General features: G+C 40.6%; 1 long non-coding RNA gene across 2 annotated transcripts; it reads right to left on the reverse strand.

Moving 5' to 3' along the window:
• Positions 1–2,000: 2,000 nt before the first annotated feature.
• On the reverse strand, positions 2,001–24,622 carry LOC137570587 (uncharacterized). 2 transcript variants are annotated; one of them, XR_011031095.1, is made up of 3 exons: positions 24,436–24,622; positions 21,213–21,314; positions 2,001–2,270 (listed from the first exon to the last, which is right to left on the reverse strand). It is a non-coding gene; the product is annotated as an uncharacterized lncRNA (long non-coding RNA). The 2 variants fall into 2 exon arrangements; XR_011031094.1 differs by having other exon boundaries at positions 21,217–21,314; positions 24,436–24,619.
• Positions 24,623–24,962: the final 340 nt, after the last annotated feature.

Genomic DNA, 24,962 nt, shown 5'->3' on the forward strand with positions numbered 1-24,962 from the left:
CTCTGGCTAGTAATACCTCCTCCTGCCCAGACTGAACTCCCATGAGCCCTTGCTACTGCCAAGGCTCTCTGAAAACTGTGGGTGGGGCATATTTAGTTTATAGGGAATTAAAGTATTAAAACAAAATCAAAAAAATATTTGGCTTGAGGAATGCCCTATAACTATAGGAAAGGAACACAATTATGCAATGAGTAAAAAGTTCATCTCGTATCTACTTTAAGGCAATATAGGTGTATAGGTGGCATGGCTGCAGTGTCAGCATATTACTAGGTGCAGTGGGATGTGAACATTTGGGCAACCTTGTTAATCGTCATGATTTTCCTGTATAAATCATTGGTTGTTACAATAAAAAATGTCAGTTAATTAAATATATCATATAGGAGACACACACAGTGATATTTGAGAAGTGATATGAAGTTTATTGGATTTACTGAAAATGTGCAATAATTGTCTAAACAAAATTCATCAGGTGCATACATTTGGGCATCACAAAAAAGAAATGAAGTTAATATTTAGTAGATCCTCCTTTTGCAGAAAATACAGCCTCTAAAACACTTCCTGTAGGTTCCAATAGGAGTCTGGATTCTGGTTGAAGGTATTTTGGACCATTCCTCTTTACAAAAGATCTCTAGTTCATTCAGGTTTAATGGCTTCTGAGCATGGACAGCTCTCTTTAACTCATCCCACAGATTTTCCATTATATTCAGGTCTGGGGACTGAGATAGCAATTCTAGAACATTGTACTTGTTCCTCTGCATGAATGCCTTGGTGGATTTTGAGCAGTGTTTAGGGTCATTGTCTTGTTGAAAGATCCAGCCCCAGCGCAGCTTTAGCTTTGTCACTGATTCCTGGACATTGGTCCCCAGAATCTGCTGATACTGAGTGCAATCCATGCGTCCCTCAACTTTGACAAGATGCCCAGTCCCTGCACTGGCCACACAGCCCCACAGCATGATGCAACCAACCCCATATTTTACTGTAGGTAGCAGGTGTTTTTCTTGGAATGCTGTGTTCTTTTTCCTCCATGCATAATGCCTCTTGTTATGCCCAAATAACTCCATTTTAGTTTCATCAGTCCACAGCATCTTATTCCAAAATGAAGCTGGCTTGTCCAAATGTGCTTTAGCATACCTCAAGCGGCTCTGTTTGTGCTGTGGGCGGAGAAAAGGCTTCCTCTGCATCACTCTCGCATACAGCATCTCCTTGTGTAAAGTGCGCTGAGTGGTTGAACGATGCACAGTGACTCCTTCTGCAGCAAGATGATTTTTAGATCTTTGGTGCTGGTCTGTGGGTTGACTCTGACTGTTCTTACCATTGGTCACTTCGGTCTATCTGAGATTTTTCTTGGTCTGCCACTTCGAGCCTTAACTTGAACTGAGTCTGTGGTCTTCCATGTCCTCAATATGTTCCTAACTGTGGAAACAGACAGCTGAATTCTCTGAGACAAATTTCTGTATCCTTCCCCTAAACCATGATTGTGAACAATCTTTGGCTTTGTCATTTAAGAGTTGTTTTGAGACCCCCGTGTTGCTTCTTTTCAGAGAAAATTAGAAGAGGAGGGGAACTTAAAATTGACCCCCTTAAATACTCTTTCTCATAACTAGATTCACCTGTGTATGTAAGTCAGGGGTCACTGAGCTTACCAAGCCAATTTGAGTACCAATAATAAGTTCTAAACGTTTTGGAATCAATAAAATGACAAATTTATGCACCTGCCTAATCTTATTTAAACAATTATTGCGCACTTTCTGTAAACCCAATAAACTTAATTTCACTTCTCAAATATCACTGTATGTGTAGCCTATATGATATATTTAACTTACATTTTTTTATTGTAACAAACAATGATTTATACAGGAAAATCATGACGATTAACAGGGTTGCCCAAACTTTTGCATCCCACTGTGAGATAAACTGAACTGCTGCAAGGAGTAAACTACACTAAAAATAGTTTAAACATGGGAGGCAGTGGTGGACTTGTAACCCAACAGATGGGTCTATTTCAGCATGGAACACAATTTTAATGGAAATTTACTCCACTTTGATGTGACATGTTTCGTGGGTTGAGCCCGCTTCTTCAGGCAATAGGATTGTAGCCATGAGAAGTCTCTCACAGGCTATATTAAACATTCTACATTTTCCAATAATATTAGACCACAAAACTAGATTTTGGGACTAGCCCCCTGTCTTTATTTCCCATTGTTTGCCTTGTATGTCCATTTGTCTGGTGTTGCTAAGTTGATCTTGCCACATTCCTGAGTAGCTCCAGCCTGCATGGAAAAAATGGAGATAATAAGAGGTGACAGAAGAGGTGAATATTATTTTTAATTTCTGCAATTTAATAAAACATTTTTATTTTAAGGTGTGCTTGTCATATGCTGTGCTTTACTCCATCGTTCGCTGAAAAACCTTTGACAGTAAAAACAGAATGGTTTCTTTTTTGTAAACTAAAACTTTTTTAACTATTTTGTCAATTTAAGAATCTCGGTGTTAACACAATAGCAGGTGAACCCTTGTATTCATTAATAATAATAATACACAGGCATCAGTATGTAAGATAATTCAAAAAGTCATACCCTCTGGCACCTTTTGCTCAAAATATAAATGTTACTTTACAAGATGTTGGGCTTTTTAATATCCATACGTAGCAAAGCAATCCTCAGTGTTGACCTGTCAGTAGCAACAGCAAATGAGCTGCAATATTTAATGCAAACCTGAAGTGAGAAATCCACTTCAGATTTGACAGTAGAGGTTGGATAGTGTACTGCTAACATGTTCCGTGACGTTGTACAAAGTAAGAAACAGACATGGGGTACAAAACAATACAGACAATGGTGTACACTACTGTAATATAAAAATGCAAAATTGGTCTAAAATACAGAATTCGTAATTACAGTGACAAAAGTAGCATGATTAGAAAAATATATACAACAAATTCCAAGACACAAAAGGGTGAGAGAGAGTCCTTCCCTTGTGAGCTTAGAAAGTTTGCTTGTCAGAAAAAGTTAGTTTTGAGAGAGTGTTTAAAGATTTTAAAGGTTGGAGAGTGATGGATGTAAAGTGGCAGGGTATTCCAGAGAAGGGGTGAACACGTGCAAAATGTTGTATACATGAATGCAAGGAAGTGATTCTAGTGGAGGATAAAACAAGGTTTTGTGCAGATATGAGATTAAAGGGACACTTAAGTCAAACAAAAAAAATGAGTTTTACTCACCTGGGGCTTCCAATAGCCCGCTGCAGCTGTCCGGTGCCCTCGCCATCTCCCTCCGATCCTCCTGGCCCCGCCGGCAGCCACTTCCTGTTTCGGTGACAGGAACTGACAGGCTGGGGACGCGAGTGATTCTTCGCGTTCCTGGCCACAGTAGCGCCATCTATGCTGCTATAGCATATATCATATACCAAATAGCAGCATAGAGGGTGCTAATATGTCTGGGAACGGGAAGAATCACTTGCGTCCCCAGCCTGTCAGCTCCTGTCACCGAAACAGGAAGTGGCTGCTGGCGGGGCCAGGAGGATCGGAGGGAGACAGCAAGGGTACCGGACAGCTGCAGGGGGCTATTGGAAGCCCTAGGTGAGTAAAACTCATTTTTTTTGTTTGACTTAAGTGTCCCTTTAAGTTGTGCTTGTATCTGGAAACTAATAATGAGATGTACAGGGGAGAGAGATTGTGCAGAGCTTTGTAGGTTATGGTTAGGAGTTTGAAATGGATCCTCTTGTTAATTGGCAGCCAATGAAAAGCTTGACAGAGAGGAACAGCAGAGTAATAGTGAGAAGAAAGGTAATGAGTTGAGCAGCTTAGTTCAATACAGATTGGAGTGTTGCGAGTCTGTTAGTTGGTAGTACTCCACAAATCAGTATATTACAATCAATGAGCAGAAACAATGCCAGTGCGAATGTACGCATCGTAGTTCGCATCTACGCATCGTAGTTTGTAGGTGAAGTTTCAAAACTATGCTTACGAATTTACGCGCAGTGAAGTACCCATACGCGTAGCTTATGCCACTATGCGTAGTTAACATGCGTATTACGTAGTGAACTACGAATGCGTTACTCACGTCTAATTTTCCGCGTACGATTGTATGCTTACAAATGTACGCATTGGAAAGGGGAATGTACGCATAGAAGAGTTCCCAGTATAAGCATTTAAGTAGGAATTAATGCATAAAATTTTCTGCATACGGGCATAACCATCCGCATACACTACGCGTTTCACACTATTGCGTATTTTAACGCGTATTCTGCAAAATGCATATGAAGCGAATATTTGATTTTGAAGACGTAGTTTGTCGAAGTGTAATTGCGTAAACCTATGCATAGTTTCAGTGTAGCGAAGTTGGCTGACTACGACCATCCCTGATTACAATAGTCCAGATGAGATATTAAATAGCATGTACTAACATTTTAGTTGTGTCCTGAGTTAGAAAAGGTCGGATTTGAGATATGTTTTTGAGTTGGAGATGACAGGAGCTGGTTAAAGAGTGATGTAAGGAATAAAAAAGAGAGAGGAGTCAAATATTATCCCTAAGCACCGTTGTTTGGGAACTGAAGTTATAGGGGTGTTATTAACTTTTATTGTTTTATCAGGCACAGAGGTGGACAGAGATGGTGGAAAAATGGTCAGTCCCGTTTTACTCATATTAAGTTTTTAAGAAGCGAGAGATCATGAAAGATGATATAGCAGACAAGCAGTCAGGAACAGGCGTGAGGGGGAAGTTAGGGTCTGGGGCCAAGAGATACAGCTGTGTGTCAACTGCGTATAAGTGGTATTGAAAACCAAATGAGTTTATTACGTTTTCAAGACCATGCATGTAGATGGAAAATGGAGAAGACTATGCTAGAGCCTTGAGGAACCTCCACAGACAAAGGATGTAAAGAGGAGATCTGATCCAAGTAAGAGACTGTGAAAGACCTTCCTGAGAGATAGGAAAATATCCAGAAGAGATTGAGTATCTGTAGGAGTAAGGTGTGGTCAACAGTATCAAACGCTGATGAGAGATCAAGAAGGAATATTATGGAATAATGGCCTTTGGATTTAGCTGTAAGAAGATCATAGCCTATTTTAATAAGAGCTGTTTCTGTGGAGTTGTTACAGCGAAAGCCAGACTGGAACTGACCAAGCAGCGAGTTAGCAGATAAATAATGGCTTAGTTCAGCATGTACAGTATATGGCGTTAAAGTAATTTGGATGTAAATGGGAGAAGCGGCACAGGGTGTAGTTGTGCAGTTCTGCGGGATCTAGAGATGTTTTAATAAGTAGTAACACAACAGCCTTTTTGAGTGTGGACCGAAAGATGCCAGTGGAGAGGGATAGGTTAAATAGCGATGTTAGTAAAGGCATGAGGGATGAGAATAGCTGTGGATTGAGATGGGAGGGGATAGGATTCAAAGAACAGATGGTTATATGGGATTTGGAGATTAGAAAGGAGAGAGAATTGTCAGAGAGTGGAGAGAAGGCAGATAGAGAGCAGTCCATGAGAGGCGTGGAGATGGAAATTGAGGGCTGCATGAAAAAAAACACTTCAGATTTTGTCAATTTTATCAGTGAAGTATGTTACAAATCCTTTAGTTGACAAACATGAAGGAGAAGGAGGGGAATAGAGACGGGAGTTAAAAGTGCTAAACAAGCGCTTTGGATTATGGGTGTAGGAGGAAATTAGGGAAGAAAAATAGGACTTTTTTTTTGCCAAAGAGAGAACATTTCTAGTTGTTTCTAGCTTTTTTTTAATGAAATAAAATTCTCACTTGTGTTACTTTTTCTCTACTCTAGAGCACCTTTTCAACTAGCTTTGGTCAGCCAGGGTTGGCAACTGACACAATGAGGGCAGACATTGGTAAGAGTGGCAAAGGCATCCATGATTTTCATGATTGAGCTGTGGTAGTGTATAGCTACCGAGTCTGAGTCAGTGAAGGATGATGGCCAACAGTAAGAGTTGGAGCAGTGGACCACTGAGTCAAGCTGTAGGAGGACTTGAGTGACTGAAGATTAGTAGTGACAGAAAAGCTTTCCTGTTCCTGGATGCAGCCCATCATTCCAGCGCTATCAGACAGTAAAGCCATTTGACCTAACATCTCTCCAGAACCCTGAATGTGTCCCTGAATAGTTGTGAGGATGAGTGCATCACTATTTTGCATGCTCAAGTCCAAACTTGTGCATGCACAGTAGTGATTCACTGATCCTTGGGCCTAGTCAGGGACATGAGTAGTTTTGAAGAGCTGTTTGACCAAGCAAGTTGAACAGCTTTATTGGTGGACAGTGACAGAACAATGAGCCAGGTGGAGGAAAGGGAAGACTCTATACTGTCCAGAGTCTACCCACCACTTAAGTATCGAACCTGTAGTGGATTTTTTTCACTCCATGCATATGGTAATTAGCAGAATTTATATAAATACTAATAAGGCATAGAAAAGGCTTCAGGTTTTCTTTAAATATTTTTTTAATGTCAGGCATAAAAACTTTTGGTTCAAAGCCCAGACAATGGTGCAGCATAATTGACTTTTACAAAGAAAAAAATACTGTAAATATGTTCCTTTTGCTCATCTTTCTGACATTTTCAGCATGATTTCTAACATCTGGATTTCTTTTTTCTTTTCATGTTGATTGCTAGCTTTAGAAATGCCCACTAAATGTTACAGTCACTGCATGACTTCACCAGATAACATTTCCTACAAAAAAACAAAACACATTTCAATGTATTCTCAATGATTTCCTATTAAAATGTTCTGTGTTATTTTGTCTATTCCAAATATGACTCACATCAGTTGCAGACTGCAATAAACTGTAGAGTTTATATGCTTAATGTTTGGTACTGATTTGCTTGATACCTTGTTCACATTTAATCGTTAGCCAAATTGATGAATACAGGAGAATATCCTTTCTTACTAAATAACATTTCCTTTAGTACATCTTTCCTTACAATAAACAGCTGACCTTGGGATATCATGACTTGACAATGGCCTCTTCTATAGATTACCATTTAAAGGGTATCTGAAGTGAAAAAAAAGTTATGATATAAGGATGTATTTGTGTAGTACAGCTAAGAAATAGAACATTAGTAGCACAGATATGAGTCTCATACTGTTTCCAGTACGGGAAGAGTTAAGAACCTTAAGTTGTTATCTATGCAAAGGCTTCTCGTCTGAGCTCTCCGACTAATTTAGTCAGAGAGCAATGCTATTTTCTGAAGCACTAATCTCAACCTGTCTCTCACTGTTTCTTGTTTGTTTACGGTTTTTCTGCCAGGAAATTCGAAGGGTCATTAATTCTGCTTTGTTTCCCAGTTTAAAATATAGAGTGTAATTTGTAAACTGCAAATATTAGGGAATGATGCAATGTTATAGAAAAACAACTAAATAACTAAAAATACAATTATGAGACTCTTTTCTTTGTTACTAATGTTCTATTAATTATCTATACCACACATACAATGCATTATATTGTAAGTTGTTTTTCATTTCAGTGTCATTTTAAGTTACTGGCATCAACCACCCCACTCTGAGTTCCGATGTACGTCAATTTACACTGGCTGGTTAGCCAACAGACACAGTTCTACACAATTCATGCTTGTAATTCTTACCTGAAATACTCTTCAGTATATTGCTGAACTAATTTTCAGATACAGTTACCAAACATAACCTACTCTTTGGTAGGGATACCCCTATCAATTCCCACATACAGGATTCTTATTGTTCTCTCTTCTTAAGAACATAACTCATTAACTGTTTTCACAGTTTTCCACCAATTACATCCTAAAAATATCCTAAAGACTTATCATTTTAAGATCTGTCCTAATCAGTAGGGATAGTTGAAAATGCCCATTTCCGATTCCATCCCAATTTCCCATTTTTCATATTTTCAATTTTTTTTCTTTTACAATTTTTTCCGATTTCTGATTTTCGAAGGAGCATTTTATCATTCATTTTTTTTGTAGTAGAGAAAAATATTTAAAAAAATTAGAATATACAGAAATCAGGAAAACAGAAATGTGAAAAATGGTCAAGTCTTGTGATTAGTCTAAAATTAAAATTGTGCATACAAATTCTACATTCTCTGATTGGTCCAATGCTTCCTAGTTCTGTGATTGAGCTAAAATGAGTTGTGATAATTGGATTTTGCGGGATTCCAATTTCTGATCTGAAATGCAGATTTCCGGTAGGAAATGCGGAAATTTCAATTTCGCGTAATACGAATGAGCATCCCTACTAATCAGCATCTACAATCAACTATTGCTTTTTTGTTACTATTATTACTATTTAATAATCCATGGTGCTGTACAAAAGTAAGACGCAAATACAGAAGAGGTAAACAACGTAAGTGTGGCATAAGTGTAATCCTGTAGTCTTCTAAAAGCAAGATGATCATGAGGAAGTTGAAGAATACAGTAGTCCCAGTTTCAGCAGCTATCTTTAAGCTCTGCCCTTTCCACCACACACTTATAGGCTTAGAAACACACACAGTCCACCCATGCACTCTCCCATGAGAAGCTCCGCCCAAGTCACATTCTGTAAAGAAACAGAAACCACTAGACTCTCACACAGGAATGCTTGCGCCCTGCACCCTGCCATTGAGGCACAATACACTATACAATAATAGTCACAAAATGTACTGTAACATACATCCATTTATACATTATGCACTCATAAAACATACATGTATACAGAATCACCACATACAAATACCACAAAATAGTGGACGCCGCTAGGTAAACTAAATACATAAATACATACAATTCCAATCTTAAAACGACTTTATATACTTCACATTTTGAACCATATATCTCAACAGACAGCAATAAAAAGCACTAAACATTCCACTAAATACAGTTCAATGCAATTGCAAACAATTTCAACATTAATAATTCACACACAAATGAACAACTGGCAGAAAGTTACATTAAACCCTCCTTAGGAGTCCTTCAAGACTAGGACTAATCTCACTACACAGCACTTACTCCATACACTTTGGCTTATCCACTAACACAAAATCCTCAATCCTTATGCCTGGTACACACCATGCAATTTCATGTCAGACAGACATCTTAAATGGATTATCTCTGCAAATAATCAATCAGTGACAAATGTGTGATTCCAGAGGTGGAGAGAAACTCATGAAACTCATGATTAATATACTGTATCCCAGTAAACATCCACTCTCTGCAGACTAGACCGACCTGATCCAGTGAAAATCCCTACTAAGTTTGAGAAAATTTGCTGACCAGTAAAAAAATAAATAAAAAGAAAAATTTAAATAAGCAGTAATCAAACTTTAAGGCTATGACTGACACGCAACGTGAAAAGATGTTACATTTAAACAAAAAGAGTGGAAGAGCTGAAGATATAAAAAAAAAATATATATATATTTTTCTCTACATGATCCTTTATATCCAGATTTTTTCTAAGTACTTAATGTTAATGTAAAAATAAATCCTACATATTTGATGTACTTTTCCCATTAATAAAGTACTTTATTTTATATGAGCAATTCATACAGGAAAAAAGCTAATCTGATAAAATCCACAGTAGATTAAAACATTTCAATCTCATAGTTTTAATTCCTCATATTAAAAAGTAGTAACGCTACTGATTCATGTCATCAACAAAATTACAATTTTCTTATGTGTGCTTCTGCTCTAAAATTATTAATTATTAAAGGTCTTCGTCAAACTCAGACTTGGCTGTACAGTTTATTGCATCCTAGATCTGTTTATTAAAGTGCACCACTATGAACTCTTTGGAAATATCAAGAAAAATATTCAGAGGAGAGAAAGAGCAATTTTACAATACTTCTTAGAGTAGAAGATTAAAGTGACAGTTTTAAAACCAAAAGGACAAATTAAATATTAAACATATGCCTTCTAGATGCTTTATAATCAAGCACAGCAGTAGCTATTGATCACCAGGATATAAACAAGCAACAAATGCTAAATAATGTAGGTGATCTTCTATAAAGATTTTGAGTTATTATTGTAATATGGTCATTTTAATATATAAATAATTCACTTTAGATAGTATAGTGTTTTTGTATTTGAGAAATGTGGTGATTTGTGATAATTTTAAAGACTCACTTGGCTTTCTAGTTCATAATTGAATTTCATTTATGTCCTACGTATTTATTTTAAATTGATGTGCCTGCTTCTGATAATGGGCAATATTCCACTGCCTGTATTTTCCAGCAATGGACACTGCTGCTTCACTCCCCAGGAGATGTGTGCACACCTGTTGCTGTCACCTGAAATCCGCTGCTAGAGCCAGCAGGCTTCCTGGCACTTACCCAACATCTGCCAATGCAAGTCAGGCTCTCCTAGCACCTCCCTGTCACTTCCTGTTGGTCTGCGCCAATATAAAAGGCCATATGTAACGATGGACCATATACAATTCAAGGTGACAAAAAGCTTGCAGTGTAAAAGCTTATTATTATTATCACCTGACATCGCTCAGGATTTACTGGCAAATTCAATTGCCAGCTTTACTTTACCCAGCTTTACCTAAGCTGTGTCTGAGCATTGGCTTTTGTGTGCCAAGCGATGGGGAGCATCAAGGTATTTGTGTTTTGGAGCTGCCCGCAGGCTTCCTCCTGATACTTACCTAACATCTGTCACTGCATGACTTCTGGCGCCTCCCTGTCACTTCCCATTGCTTTGCAACAACCCCCTGAAACAGGCGAGACTGCAACCGCTGCTCCCTGCTCCTACTGACACTGAAGACTCTGCAAAAGTATCTTCTTGGCACCCTCTTGGGCTCCCCATGGGCCCACGATGGACCAATGAAAATAATCAGCCTTGATGTTTCAACTTATTAAAGGGGGCTCACAGATTTAAACGTAAGCCCCACAGGACCTCTGCATCATGATATGGACAATAGCTCTTTGAGAAGTGGAGGCTTTATCACTCCTTTATCACAGAGCAGATCAAAAAACTATCTGGGCTGGTATGGCAGAGCCCAATGCAGGTGACTGACTTTACCACCCTTTCTTCTCCTTTAAATTTTGATTGAAGTGTCCTCCCTGCCGCTGAGTCCTGTTGCTCATCACTACCACTATTGACAACCACTCGTTGCTCTACTACTGGCCACCAAGAGCACGTTACAAGCCAGATTTTCAGTGCTATACTGTTCAGTGAGCCCAGCAAATCATCTTTGAACATTCTACTGGGGCTTCATTTTTGTCCAGGCTTTCAACCAATGACAATCCGTCCATTTTCATTGGTCCACTAAAGTTACCAATAAAAATCCTCCTCTGGCAGGATTCTCATGGGTTGAACTTCTGGACCAATGGGGAGCCCCGGTGGCAGGCTCAAAGATGCTTTGTTCCATTAATAATATAGCGCTGGAGCGCTAGCAGGAACAAGTAGCATGCGGTGTGTTCCAGTAAAGAAAGGTCGGGCACAAGGATCCCAAAAATCTTAACAGCTTGATTACCCTTAATGGGTTAAACACATAGCAGACGTACAGTGCAGTGAGGTATAGGGGCAACACTGCAGCCTAACAGCCATTTCACAGGAAGTACCGCTTCTTCAGAGGCTCGTGCAGAGCATGTGGTATGTGCACCTGGTTGCCAACAGTGGAGCGATAGGTGAAAACATTTTTATTTTTTAAAACTTTTTTTACACTAAATAGGTAGGAAGTCCAAAATGACTCCCTTTACCAATTTAAAAGACTGGCATCTAGGGTCTTCTTAGTAAAGCAGGCTTCCAGATGCCCAAATATGCCAGTGGGACATGGGAGAGAGAGACGTTTCACTTGCCCTGAGCATGTGAAAACTTCTCGTCTATGTTTGTTGGAAAGCACCGCTATCAGCCATGTCTAACCTTAGTAGAAGAAAATAATTTGCTAGGTGATTAAATATCCTAAGCAAGTTCTTCCTCACAGATAGTGACTGTGAGGAAGCCTATTTAAGTATATATAAGTATATATATATGTGCATCCCCGCTGAAATGATGGAGCTCTGCCTTCAGTCTCCCAGCGGGGATTGCCGCTCGGAGATTGTTAGACGATGAAACTTCCATCTATTAACATTGTACATTGCTGCGTTCTGAGGCAGCGCTGTACAGGGGGTAGCCTTGTCACTCGGTTGTCTTCACCAGAGGCACAAAGGCGATCCGCTGTCATAGGCTGAAGCTGCTATCGGAGAAGCTAGTGCTAGAATGAAGGGGACTGTGAGAGGAGCTGGAAGGCTCTATAGGACCAAGAGCCCTAAGTATCTGGTTGATTTTTTTTATTTTTTTTAAGTTCCCAGTTACTTTAAGCAATCAAAAAGTGCATTTTCATTTAACTATGTTTTCTTCTTAATTAAATTATTTGCTTTTCAAAAAATGTTTTATTGATAGAAAATATAATTGCATTTAACACATCAATAAAGTGTTACAACATTTTTGAATATGGTATTGTGGCATACATAAGAATGAGACAATTAAAAATCAAAGAAGATACAGAACAAGAAGCATAACTAATGACTAAGATAGATTTCCTATAACAGTACACAAAATAATGTTTAAATAAGTACAAGATTGTGCTTGCAGTGCATGAGGTGGCATTTTCTAGTTATGGCATCTCACTCTTAGGTTAGCCATCCAGCAAATATTCTTATGAAGGTTTAAATTTAAAAGAACACGTACAATTAAATCATATCATAAAGAGAATATTATCAATCAGTTTCCTTCGTATCTGTTGGGCAATGGGCATGCAAACAAAAATGTATCCAAAAAGAAACGGATAACAAACAAACAACCATAATTGTACTTATTCGGCTGTGGAGCCTGCCACATGGCTTCGTCAATTATTCACAACTAAAAAGCAGGGCTGTGGAGCCGGTAGAAAAATCATCTGACTCTGATTCCTCAATTTATGAAATCACTGACACCAATTTATGAATTCCTGACTCAGTTTATGAAACCACTAACCCCTGACTCCAGGTGCCCAAAATTGCTGCGACTCCAGTCCTGCTAAAAAAGGAGTGAGAGGATGAGAGTAGTGAGGACCTGTCTGATGCTGGATTCTTCTATTCATGGAGGCATCATTGAGGCACAATGGATACGTAATAACATGGGGGCATTTGGGGAAATGAGGGGCAAGGCTCAACCCAGTATGGGTGTGGGGAGTCCACACAAAGGTTTTTCAACACAGATTTATTGGGAAGAGGGGAAATCAAAAAAGAATATTTAATAATTAGAACTGGAAAGGCACAAAACTACTGAGTTCGGGGAGATGGTCAGTCTATCCTAGCCAAGGTTTTTCTGAGGGGTACTGTAATTTCTAGTTACGCCTTTCAAAGTGCATACATTTCAGTACAATACAATGTAAATAACCAAATTCTTAGAAACCCACGGAGAGGATACAACACATCATCTTTTAACAATTATTATTTTTGAATAATAATAAAAACGTATTGAACAATAGAAACTTGCAATAGAAGTCCCATTTACATCTCTGTTTACTGGATTGCTAATGACGCTGAAGTGGCATGTAAGAGTACATATCGGTTTCTTAGATATAATAACAAAGAGGCAAGCAGTTCAAGTGTGTATATGCTCAATCTTTGAAGTTAAAATGTTTTACTCCTTCTCTAAGATCAGTTCAATTTTCTGTCTTGCCGGTTTCATATTGCAAATCAAGAGCATGTCTGTAGTATTTAAACAAGCTTATTATATTAATGTCCAGGTTAGTTCTCTCACCTCTTTTGACCTTCTGCTCACAGAACTGTAATGATCAGACGCATTCGTTTCTAACATGAAAGTGCTAATGAAGTATCAGCTGATTTTGAAAATCAATGCGTAGATGCTTATTGTCCTAGTATTCCCTTTATTGTGGTCGATTTAATAGTGTCAGAATTTTAAGAATCAGTCAAAATTTTCTTTTCAACTGCGAAAGTAAATTGGTACATGCATTCTTGTAAAATTGTAAGGATTTAACAAAGTAATGGAAAGTTAAGAGTATCATATGCAATATGATGATGCTTAAAAATCCTCGCCTGAAATCCCGAAAAAAAAGTAATGGTGTTTAACTAATCTGCTTTTGCAGACATATGAAACTTTAAAGCATGTTAGTGTTTAATCTCCAGTAAAGTAAAAACACCCGTATTTATCTGTCAACACTACCTACTATTAAGTCAGCAAAATCAAAAATAGACCAATGTAAAATAAATGTTGTTGGCAATGCTGAGAGAAGAGCTCCACATTCCACATTTTACTAAATGTCAGTGCTTTGGCATAGTATTTTTTAGCTTGGCACAAGAAGAATCTGCTTTACAAGAAAAATCTGAATCCAGTTATAAAGGGTATCCCATAAAGTAGCCACAGGACATTTCTAACTAAGTGGTTTTGTTTTTCAATGCATCAAAATAAAAAAGCTAAGTTAATTGACTATGAAGGTAACATTTGTAAAGTACCTTTCTCCTGTAGGACTTCTTAGTTCATGGACAGCTACGTAGAGCAGCCAGCCTTTTAGAGTGTGCCCAGTAAGCCACTCTGGCCGTGTGTGTTTACATTACATAGGTTTGTAGCCTAGTAATCTTCTTCCTCTTCTATCACTGCCAAGGAAAATGTCTTAGGTCTAGTTCACACTGAAACCAATTTTCTAAGCACTTTAGTAAGAGCTAGTGATTTGAAAAACTCTTGCTAATGTAAAGCTATGTGTATGTTCCCACTTGACTGATGCAATAAAGAAAAAAAAAAATCACTCATAGCATTAAATTAGCAAGAGATTTTCAAATCATTGGCACTTAAAAAAACGCTGGTAGTGTGAACCAGCCCTTAATTATTTGTCAATCACTGAACAATTCTAACACCTCCAAGTAGTATCTGTGTTTGAGACAAGAAGAGACAGAGCGCACTCAGGGGAACAGTACAGCAGTAGATTGGGTGAATTCAGAATAATCTCACCTCCAAGTAGGATGAGGGTCAACAGATACTGAACACTATGAGCATATTGTGTAGTTAAATTCTCATACTACATGGATGTGGTCAAATTAGTGATTGGCCAATCATAATTGAAAGTGTGTACCAGGCTTTAGCTTTATTCTGATTGGTCAGTCTGAACAACTGCTCAAATTCCACACCTGCACTACACCATATTTGCTCCTACTCTCCTTTCCCTAGTATCTTTATCTTTTCTCTCACCATAAGGGTACATAAACATGCATGCACACATCCAATTTTACTAATTCCATGAACGTGCCCAGTGCCCACACAATCTGTGAATAGTATTCAAAATCTGTTGGCCTTTATACTACATTGAGGCTGTAAAATTGATCAGTGATTGGATGTATGTATCCCCCCTTAGGGGAAGCCAATTAACCCACCAGCATGAAAGGTTTTTTTTTTGTTTGTTTTTTTTTTTTTTTAAAGCAAACCAGATTGCCTAAATGAAACCAATGTGAAAAACATACAAACTTTCATGCAAATTTTGCCCAGGCTTAAACGTCAATCTGGAACTCTACCACATGCAGCTTATTGCTAGCATTTTTGCAATGATGAGGCCTAGAGCTACCTGCTTATTCTGATCCAGTATATTATTACAGTCAGATGGTATGAAAAGTCATGCTAAAGCAAACCTGAAGCTAATAGAAAGCCTAAAAATAAATCAGGTATCGGGTTCCTATAAGTTTTGCTCAGTTTTTATTAAAGTGTGCTCGGAGACTGAAGGCGGCCGCTCGGAGACTGAAGGCAGAGCTCCGCTCTGCTCACTGAGCAGGAGATGTGCACACAGCCTGCGCGCGATCTCCTGCAAAACCGAGCCCCAGGACTTTACGCTGATCAGCTTTATGCAGTCCTGGGGCTGTCGCCGCGGGCAGGCCCTACGGCATGACGCAGTCGGCAACTAGTTAAAGACAGGACGTTTTTTAATCAGGATAATAGTCCTGATTCAAAACTTCCTGTCTGTAAAGTACAAGCTCTAGTCTCCAGCAATGCTTAGCTACTAAGATAAGGAATTAAACACACAGTGTTTCTCTCTCTCCTGCCTCTTCCCCCACCCCTTGCTTGTGGAGTCATGAGGCACAGGCTGGGAGCTGGAATGATTTGTCTGTGATCTGTCCACACAGGAGCAGCTTGCTAGCAAGTTAAGATTGAGCATGCCAAAAAGCTAGCCAGTTACATCTGTAGGTAACTTTTCTTCAATAATAGCACCATACTTTGGACAATATGCTCTGCTCAAAAACCTCTGATTTCAGTTTGTTATGTTTAATTTGGTTCCTATCTTTGCATAATTATTAGCATTAATTTTATCACCTGAGTTAGGCAAAAAATATCTAAAGCTCACCATAGAAACATTGATTTTGATTACCCAAAAGGGCCCCACCAGTCAGCCCTTTGTGCCACTCCAAAAATATGAAGCTGGAGCCGCCACTGCCCCAACCTACTCCTAATACTGACCTCCCCCCTGTGTATATGCCTAACACTAACCTCTCCCCGCCTACTCCTAACTAAAACTTTCCCCAGCCACAATCTACCCAAGCAGCTGTAAAGCCGCTAATTACAGTGCCTACAAGGACTATAAAGCAGTCGTTTACCCAAAGCATGTAAAAGCCACTACTTACAGAAACCATGAGCCTCAGTTTGCCAGAATGGCTGCAGTTTAGTTGATCAGCTGAAATTTACCCTACCGGCTATAAAGCCACTAGTTAGAACCACTTTGAAATATACATTTACACAAACACCCACATTATACTGTTAACACAGTTAATACGGAGAATTGCACTGCTGAAAATGGGATCCCCAAATTAAAGGGTACCTGGGACTTCCTCCAGTCCCCTTCCGGTCCCTCACCATCTTCCCATGCCACCTGGATCCTCCTTTAGGTGGCCTGGTAATTTCGCAAGTCGGCGCCAGTTGGTGCAAGCGCAGTTGGCCATGTGTGCTTCCCCATCGTGCTTCCGTGGCTGGGAGCTCGATGGGGCGCATGGCCAGGGCGTACATACGCAGTATGCCACAACTTGCATGGGGAGATGGCGAAGGATCGATCAGCTTAAAGGGGGCGGAAGAAGCACCAGGTATATATAAAATACTCTTTTTTTTCTTGTCTCAGGTTTATTCTTTAACAAGCGCTGTTTTTCAATGTGTTGCAGGTAGTAATTAGTTAAAGGGAAGGTTCAGGGTGGCTCTTAAAAAAATAAAAATGCCCATCCACTTACCTGGGGCTTCCTCCAGCCGTGGGCAGCCAGGACGTGCCCTCGGCGCCGCTCCGCAGGCTCCCGGTCCCCTCCGGTGGCCGACCCGACCTGGCCAGGCCGGCTGCCAGGTCGGGCTCTTCTGCATTTCAAAATGCGCCTCACGGGGGCGCGCTGACGTCATCGGACGTCCTCCGGGCTGTACTGCGCAGGCGCAGTAGTTCTGCGCCTGCGCAGTACAGCCCGGAGGACGTCCGACGACGTCAGCGCGCCCCCGTGAGGCGCATTTTGAAACGCAGAAGAGCCCGGCCTGGCAGCCAGCCTGGCCAGGTCGGGTCGGCCACCGGAGGGGACCGGGAGCCTGCGGAGCGGCGCCGAGGGCACGTCCTGGCTGCCCACGGCTAGAGGAAGCCCCAGGTAAGTGGATGGGCATTTTTATTTTTTTAAGAGCCACCCTGAACCTTCCCTTTAAAAGCTAACAAATTAGGAAGGACCATGGAGGCAATGAACAGTAGTAAAAGCTCTGTTTATTTAAATGTAAACCTTTATTATAGAGGTAATCTCTAACTCTATGTATCTATCAACTAACTGGAGAATCATATGTCTGTGCCTGAGACACAATACATACATAGACATATGACTATGGTAGGGATTAGATTGTGAGCCCCTCTGAGGGACAGTTAACTAGTAATAAGACAATATATACTCTGTGCAGCGCTGCAGAAGATGTCTGCGCTATATAAAGTAAATACTAAATACTAACGATAATAATAATGTCTGTGTCCACCGGCCATATAGTGTCTTGGCCTAGCTTCTTTTTCTCTTAGTGTAAGATCATTGCCATGATTATATTTTAAAAAGGTAAATAAACAGTTTCCAACTTTAGCAAAAAGAAATGTGTGTTTATGTGGCCAGCTGTCCTGTTTGTTTATTTAAAACTGCGTATTGTGAGACCTCGGTTTCACTTAATAACGTCAGATGAGTTACTACGCATATGATTAAAGCTCCAGATTCCAGTAAATGAGTCAGCAAGATGAAGGCATTGCAATGAATCAATCACTCTTCCTTTGAAAATAACTACCAAATAACTGAGGAAATGTTTGTATGAAGTGGTGACAAAACTCATTCATTTCCATTAGATTAGATTTTAAATTCCAAATACCTCAGATTGATTGTTGTTGGTTTTCAAAGGTATGGAAAAAAGAGCCAAATATGAAGCAAGCAGGAAACGAAGGTCCCACTTAGGGGGATTTGATGTTGGCAGCTTTTCCAAGTAACAGAAGGCAATAAATAATTACATCATTTTGGCTGACCATCAGATGCTCTAAGGATATTTATACCATACCTGCGCATTGACTAATTTTAGAGACATATGACAGGTGAGGTAGTATTTCAAAGAAGTTGAAAAAAAAAGCAAATGGAACTGGAGAACTTGTCACAGTTTCCTTGCAGAGTTGGGAAGAGGGTGGGAGTGGATTATTCCCCTGGTTCAATCACAAACATTACTAACTTAGGGCTAGGAAAAGTCTTTAGTGGGTAAAAGTATTTACACCTGATTAATAAAGGAAGTACCTTGATTCTCTTTTCCTATAGTGTAAACAACTTAAAGAGAAACTGAAGCGAAAAAAAATATATGATATAATGAATTGATTGTGTACTATGAATAATTACTAGAAGATTAGCAGCAAAGAAAATATTCTCATATTTTTATTTTCAAGTATATAGTGTTTTTTCTAACATTGCATCATTCTCTAATATGTGCCGATTACACAACATTCAGCATTCAAAATGATTTTTCAGAGCAGTCTGTGAACTAATGAACTCTCCTCTTCCAGAGGAAAAGTAAATAGTTAACTAACAGTTGAGATAATAAAAGTCAGAAAACAGCCCTCTCCACGACTTTTGAAAGTCGTAGAGATAATGGCTTTTTTGTATAGAGATAACAACTGGAGTTTCTTAACTCTTCCTGTACTGGAAACAATTAGACTGATGTATCTGATCTTAATGTTTTATTTCTTAGCTGTACTACACATATAAATAATAATATTATAGTTTTTTTTTTTTTCGCTTCAGTGTCTCTTTAAACTTGGAGCTTTACTGTTCTACTTTTTTTTTCTTTTTTTTGTGTTAAGAAAAACCCCAATCTTTAAAGTGTAACTGTCGGGCATAAAATCAAAAAACAAGTTTTATTTTTATCTGGTAAACAAGTAATAAGTAATGCTAACTAGGCAACCCAAAAGGGAAAATCACTATTACTTTTCTTGTTGATGTACATAATCATTCTCCAGTTTACCTGACTCTTATTTGGTACACACACAATTTGGTACACAAAAAGGAAGTTGCAGGGCATGCTGGGTTGTCCTTTTTTGCTCCTCTACTTCCCCTCAGACTTAACTAATGCAGCCTGAAGCCTCTTTCCCTCCTGTTTTCTCCTCCCACACCTCTGTTCCTCTCTGATTGGCTAATATTTCTCATGCTGAGACAATGTGAAGGGTGGACAAATCAGGCAGAGGAGTGTAAAGGTAGGAAATTACATCATGACTGGCTTCAAAATAACATTTCAGAACAGCTTAGTGCTAGGTGTGAAAAACAGTGTGATTTTGTTAGCAATTACGCTTTCTAGTGGAAAAGGAGCCTAAGCTCTATATGATGTCAACGTTTCTTCAGAGCACTGTAAATTCAGATGTCCCTTCTCCTTCCTGCTGCATTGACCTCACCTGCCTTGATCTTACCATTCACAGGGCCGGATTTAAGGGCGGGTGGGCAGCAAGCTATATTGGGGGGAAGGCTCACCTGGCTACCTACACTGGAGGGAGGAGGATCATCAGGCTATCTACTGTATATGGAAGGGGGGGTTCATCTGGCTTTTTATACTAGCTGGAAGGGGTCCTCAGGTTACCTATACTTGAGGAAAGGGGGGGGGGTCATCAGGCTATCTAAACTGGAGGAGGGGGGGAGGGTTATCTGTCAATCTATACAGGAGGTTGGGGGGGGGTCATCTGACTACTTGTACTGGAGGGTGTGGAGTAATCTCGGGAGATTCGCTGGAGTGTCCCTGCACATTGTAGCAGACTCTTGCCATCCTATGTAATAAACGGCAACACATCTTCTCTCTGCATAATATTGTGCTGGTCTGGCTTGTGTGTTGCAGAAATGTAATGAAGAAACCCAAACATTGTGGACAGGCCCACAGGAAAGCATGGATCCATTCTGCTGCTATCCTCTCTGGGGAACTGTCCAACTGCAGACCTTGGTGTAACCAGAGCCCTGGAGGCAGAAGATCACCACAATCTCTTTTCAGTTAAAAACTCATCATTGTACATCCAGAGAATATGTATTATCCAGTGACATATCTACAGCATGTTTTATTCTGCCATTGGGTATATATTTGAAAATGAGATAAGACCAGTAATATTTAGTAGATTGCACTAAAGACCTTATTTTTTTTTCCTAGAACCCTCTAACTGACGTAGAGGACAATGCAGAAAAGGAAGTCTTTTTGTCATCCAATGGGCCACAACTCCCTTCACCAGAGACCGAAGACATCTTTCACGGTTTCAGCTTCATGAGTGATCGGTGGAGGGAGATGAAGACGCCAGCTGAAGGGAGTTAAGGAGATACGATCATTCCACTTCCATCAGCATGGAGCTCCTCTGTCTACAATTTGACTACATAGGATTATTGTATTTATCTAAACCAATAAAACTGTTGCAATTTTGATGTCAATTAGTGTAAAGCTGGCCACTAACGGTCCAATTTCTAGCGAAAAATCGTTCGAGCGATCAGAAATTCTGATCGGATTGGTTGTAAATAATCTCCATTGGTGGACACAATCAATTATGAACGAGTGAAAAAAATGTCGCCCGAATGAATTTTCGTCGAACGAAAATGTGGATTTTCTTGGTGGTCGTGATAGATAGGAAGCAAAGATTGGTTAGTTGATGGTGTAGTGAACGATTGTTCGTCCGATCAGAATTTCTGATCGCTCGAACGATTTTTCGCTAGAAATTGGACAGTTAGTGGCCGCCTTAAGTTTGTGTATTACAACAAACCATATAGAGTGATGCATGCTTAGTTGACAATGAATGTAACTAAACATAAATACTTACATACTTACTTACTTAAAGGGAACCTTAAGTGAAAGGAAACCATAAGTGTTCTCCCGATCTGCACCATTCTGACACTGTCAGCCCCGGTAAAGTTCCCATCAGTGTGGATGCTGCTGGATGGAGGGAGAAAGTCAGTGTGGGTGCTGATGAGTGGAGGGAGAAGGTCAGTGTGCATTCTACTGTTGGATGGGGGGCACTATGGGTGCTGCTCTAGGGAGGGTGGAGGTCAATGTGGGTGCTGCTGAGGGAGAAGGTCAGTGTGTGTGCTACTGGTGGAGGGAGGTAACTGCGGTTGCTGGTGAAGGGAGAAGGTCACTGGAGGAAGAGGTGTCGGTGGGTGCTACTGGGTGGAGGGAGGCCCTGTGGGTGCTGCTGGTGGGAAGCATGTCACTGTGTGTACTACTTGTGTTCTAAAATATAGGTGAAAAGTCTTGAATGTGAGAGTGAGAGAAGGTGAACAGAAAAAGTAGGTAAAACAGCACTGTCTAAAATATTCAGAGTGTTTTCTTGCTTGCTGGTGGCTTAACCACTGAAGGACTGCAGTCATAAAACCCCTTAAAGGGGAACTGACCTTAAAGAGAACCTGTACTGAGTAAAAATATTTAAAATAAACACATGAGGTAACTTCAAATGAACATTACATAGTTACCTTGCCATCAGTTCCTCTCAGAAGCTCACCATTTTCTTCTGACAATAATCCCCTCCAGTTCTGACAATATTTTGTCAGATCTGAAATATATCAGTTGCTGTCAGTAAAATATCAGTTGCTGTCAGTTATAGCTGAGAGGACAACTGATGTACCAGGTAATGTCCATGTTTCCCTATGGCTCAAGTGGGCGATGTTACAGTTTAACTGTGTGCTGACCAGAAAGCTGTTATGGGTAATGGCCATTTTCAAAATGGAGGACGGAAAATTCCCTTGATCACAGTGAACAAACAGGACGCGGGACAGGAGAAAGACACTGAGGAGTAGACTACATGGCAGGTAAGTATGACTTGTGTATGCTTATTTTGACTTTTACATTTTCAGTTCAGGTTTTCTTTAAAATTTGATACTGTAAAAATATCTGATGTGTTGCATAATACTGCTTTAATAAATAAAAATATATGTTTGCTGTAATACACCTTTTAGTTGTCCTAATTTCTGTTACTGCATTCTAGTGCAGTGTGGAGCCATATGTTGGTTGGCAGGTTTACAGTGCCATTCAGCTGATTTCTACTTCCTCCAGCCCCTCCTTCCTCAAGCAGCTCCTTTCTCTAATCAGTATGCAAATTAGCCTGTGATAGTGTACAGTTACAGTGATGTCATCTGGCTGCGCCTGTCTATGACTGTCTGTCTGTGTTTTCCAGCCTGTCATTTTTCTTCTCTGTATTTTGTCTATTCTCTGTAGTTTTTCCTCTACTGTCAGTATACCGCACTGGGCACATTTTACACTAGGAGAGGGGGGTCATCCCCGGGGTTCCATCATGTTTGTCATCACAATATCCCACTACATTTCTGCTGTGCACCAGATTGAGCTTGTTGGCCCTACATCTTCCAGCATGCCTGACCGATACAAGTAACACAAAAATGGTTGCATCGTCAATTGGACATGCTCTTGGTGGCACCAATCTTTATTCGGTTATAATAGTGGAATCAGATGGCCGATTGACTGCCAAGTTTCCAGATGTATGGCTAGCTTTACACAATGCACATATCTAAACCAGTTATGAAATGCAAGTTATCTCCCACACGAGACCTAGCAACTTACAATGAATTAAAAAATTCACTAACTACCGCCACATATTGCAACAAAAACCAACTCCATAAGATTTGTAAGCCAGGATTTCGGGCAGCACAGAGTCATAGTATTTAGCGCTCGTCTTGCAGCACTGGGTCCCCGGTTCAAATCCCAGCCAGGGCTCTATCTGCATGGAGTTTGTATGTTATCCCTGTGTCTATATGGGTTTCCTCCGGGCACTTTGATTTCCTCCCACATCCCAAAACCATATATATGCGCTACACAATACACACAGAGACATATGACTATGATAGGGATTAGATTGTGATTAGCCCTTCTGTGGGACAGTTAGTGACAATATACTCTGTACAGCACTGCGTAATATATCGGCACTTTATAAATACTGTAATAGCCCTGGCAACGCCCCTCCTAATAAAGTATGTGCCCAGTGTAACAATACATTACCTGTCCCAGGTCTCCGCTTGTCCCTCCGCATTCCCCTGGCCATACACGCACACCCCACGTAGTTTCCTAGTACGAGCGCACGTACAACATCACACACATGAGCAAGGCGGCGGGAGCACAATCAAGTATGTGCATTACCAGAGCCATGCAGGCACACTGGCCCCAAAACGAAACTAGCTGCCTGCGGGGGACTGGAGGATCGGTTTGAGACAGTGCAGGACGTCTGCACGGGGCTGGGGGAAGCCCCAGGTAAGTGAAACTTTTTTTTTTTATCCTGGTAGCAGGGAAGGTCTTTCACACCACCCTATAAAAAGTCCACTTGCAGCCTAGACAAGACACCCCCCTCTCCTCCCATAAAACCTACCTCTTATCCGGACTACCTCCCCCCCCCCCCCCCTCAACGGCACTTCTGTCAATCAGCCCCAGCCTGGGCAATACCCTCCCCAATTCCCAGAAAGCATGCCTTTATACAAAAACAAAACAAAAAAAAACACAAGCACATACTGTGACACATACACATAATGGACACACAGAGGCACAAACACACTGGCACTCACATTGTGGTCACTCAGACACACACATTCTGGTACATATACACACACACAAAGACACGCAAACACTCTGCCACACATATACACACACTGTGGACAGACACACACATACACATGCTGTGCACACAGACACAAACACACATTGTGGATACACACACAAACTGTACACAGCACACACACACTCTTTGACACACACATACACACTCTGGAACACTCATATACATGCTGTGCACACAAACACACATTGGACACTCACACTGGCACACACATACAAAAACTGTACACACACTTTCTCTCTCTGGCACACAGACACTGTCACCCACACACACTGTGGGCAAACATATACATATAGTGTACATACATGCCTTCTCTCTCTGGCACAGACACTCACACACAAAATGTCAAAGACACACACACACACACTCTCTGTCAACCCCCTCCCCCCAGCTAGCTCTGGACACAATCAGACAGTTCAAAGAAAAAAAAACCTTTACCACCGGCAGCCTCAGCTTTTGAACTTTACTCGAGGGGGGAGAGAGCATCACACACTATCTGAAAGGCTGGAGCTGCGGTATCCTGGCTGTTTCCTCTGCCATGTCTGTCCACTCCAGCCCAGGGAGAAAGCAGCATAAACTGCTCTGCTTGAGTGAGCACATTTTTACTCCGGACCAACAGGAGACGAGTGTACACCGCCCCTCCAGTCGCCGGGGAATGACACACAAACAAATACAGGGAGGCAGTGCTGTCATGCGACCCTGATTCTGGGCCAGGGCAGCAGATCAGGCAAGCACTGTCATGTTGAGCAGAGACAGTTGGGGACAATTAGCCACCAGCAGCAGAGCATGACATCAGGTGATGCTTCAGGAGGAAGCATCGCCAGATGTCAGAAGACTGCACACAGTGAGATCCGGCCAGTGAAAGAGCACGCTGTGCATGATGGGGCCATGCCGCGGCAACAGAAGCTTGGGGGCTACAGGTTCTTTATTATCATAACTTCTTTTTTTTTAACAGGTAAATTTTT

Source organism: Hyperolius riggenbachi, chromosome 4 (assembly GCF_040937935.1).
Source record: "Hyperolius riggenbachi isolate aHypRig1 chromosome 4, aHypRig1.pri, whole genome shotgun sequence".
NCBI lineage: Eukaryota > Metazoa > Chordata > Amphibia > Anura > Hyperoliidae > Hyperolius > Hyperolius riggenbachi.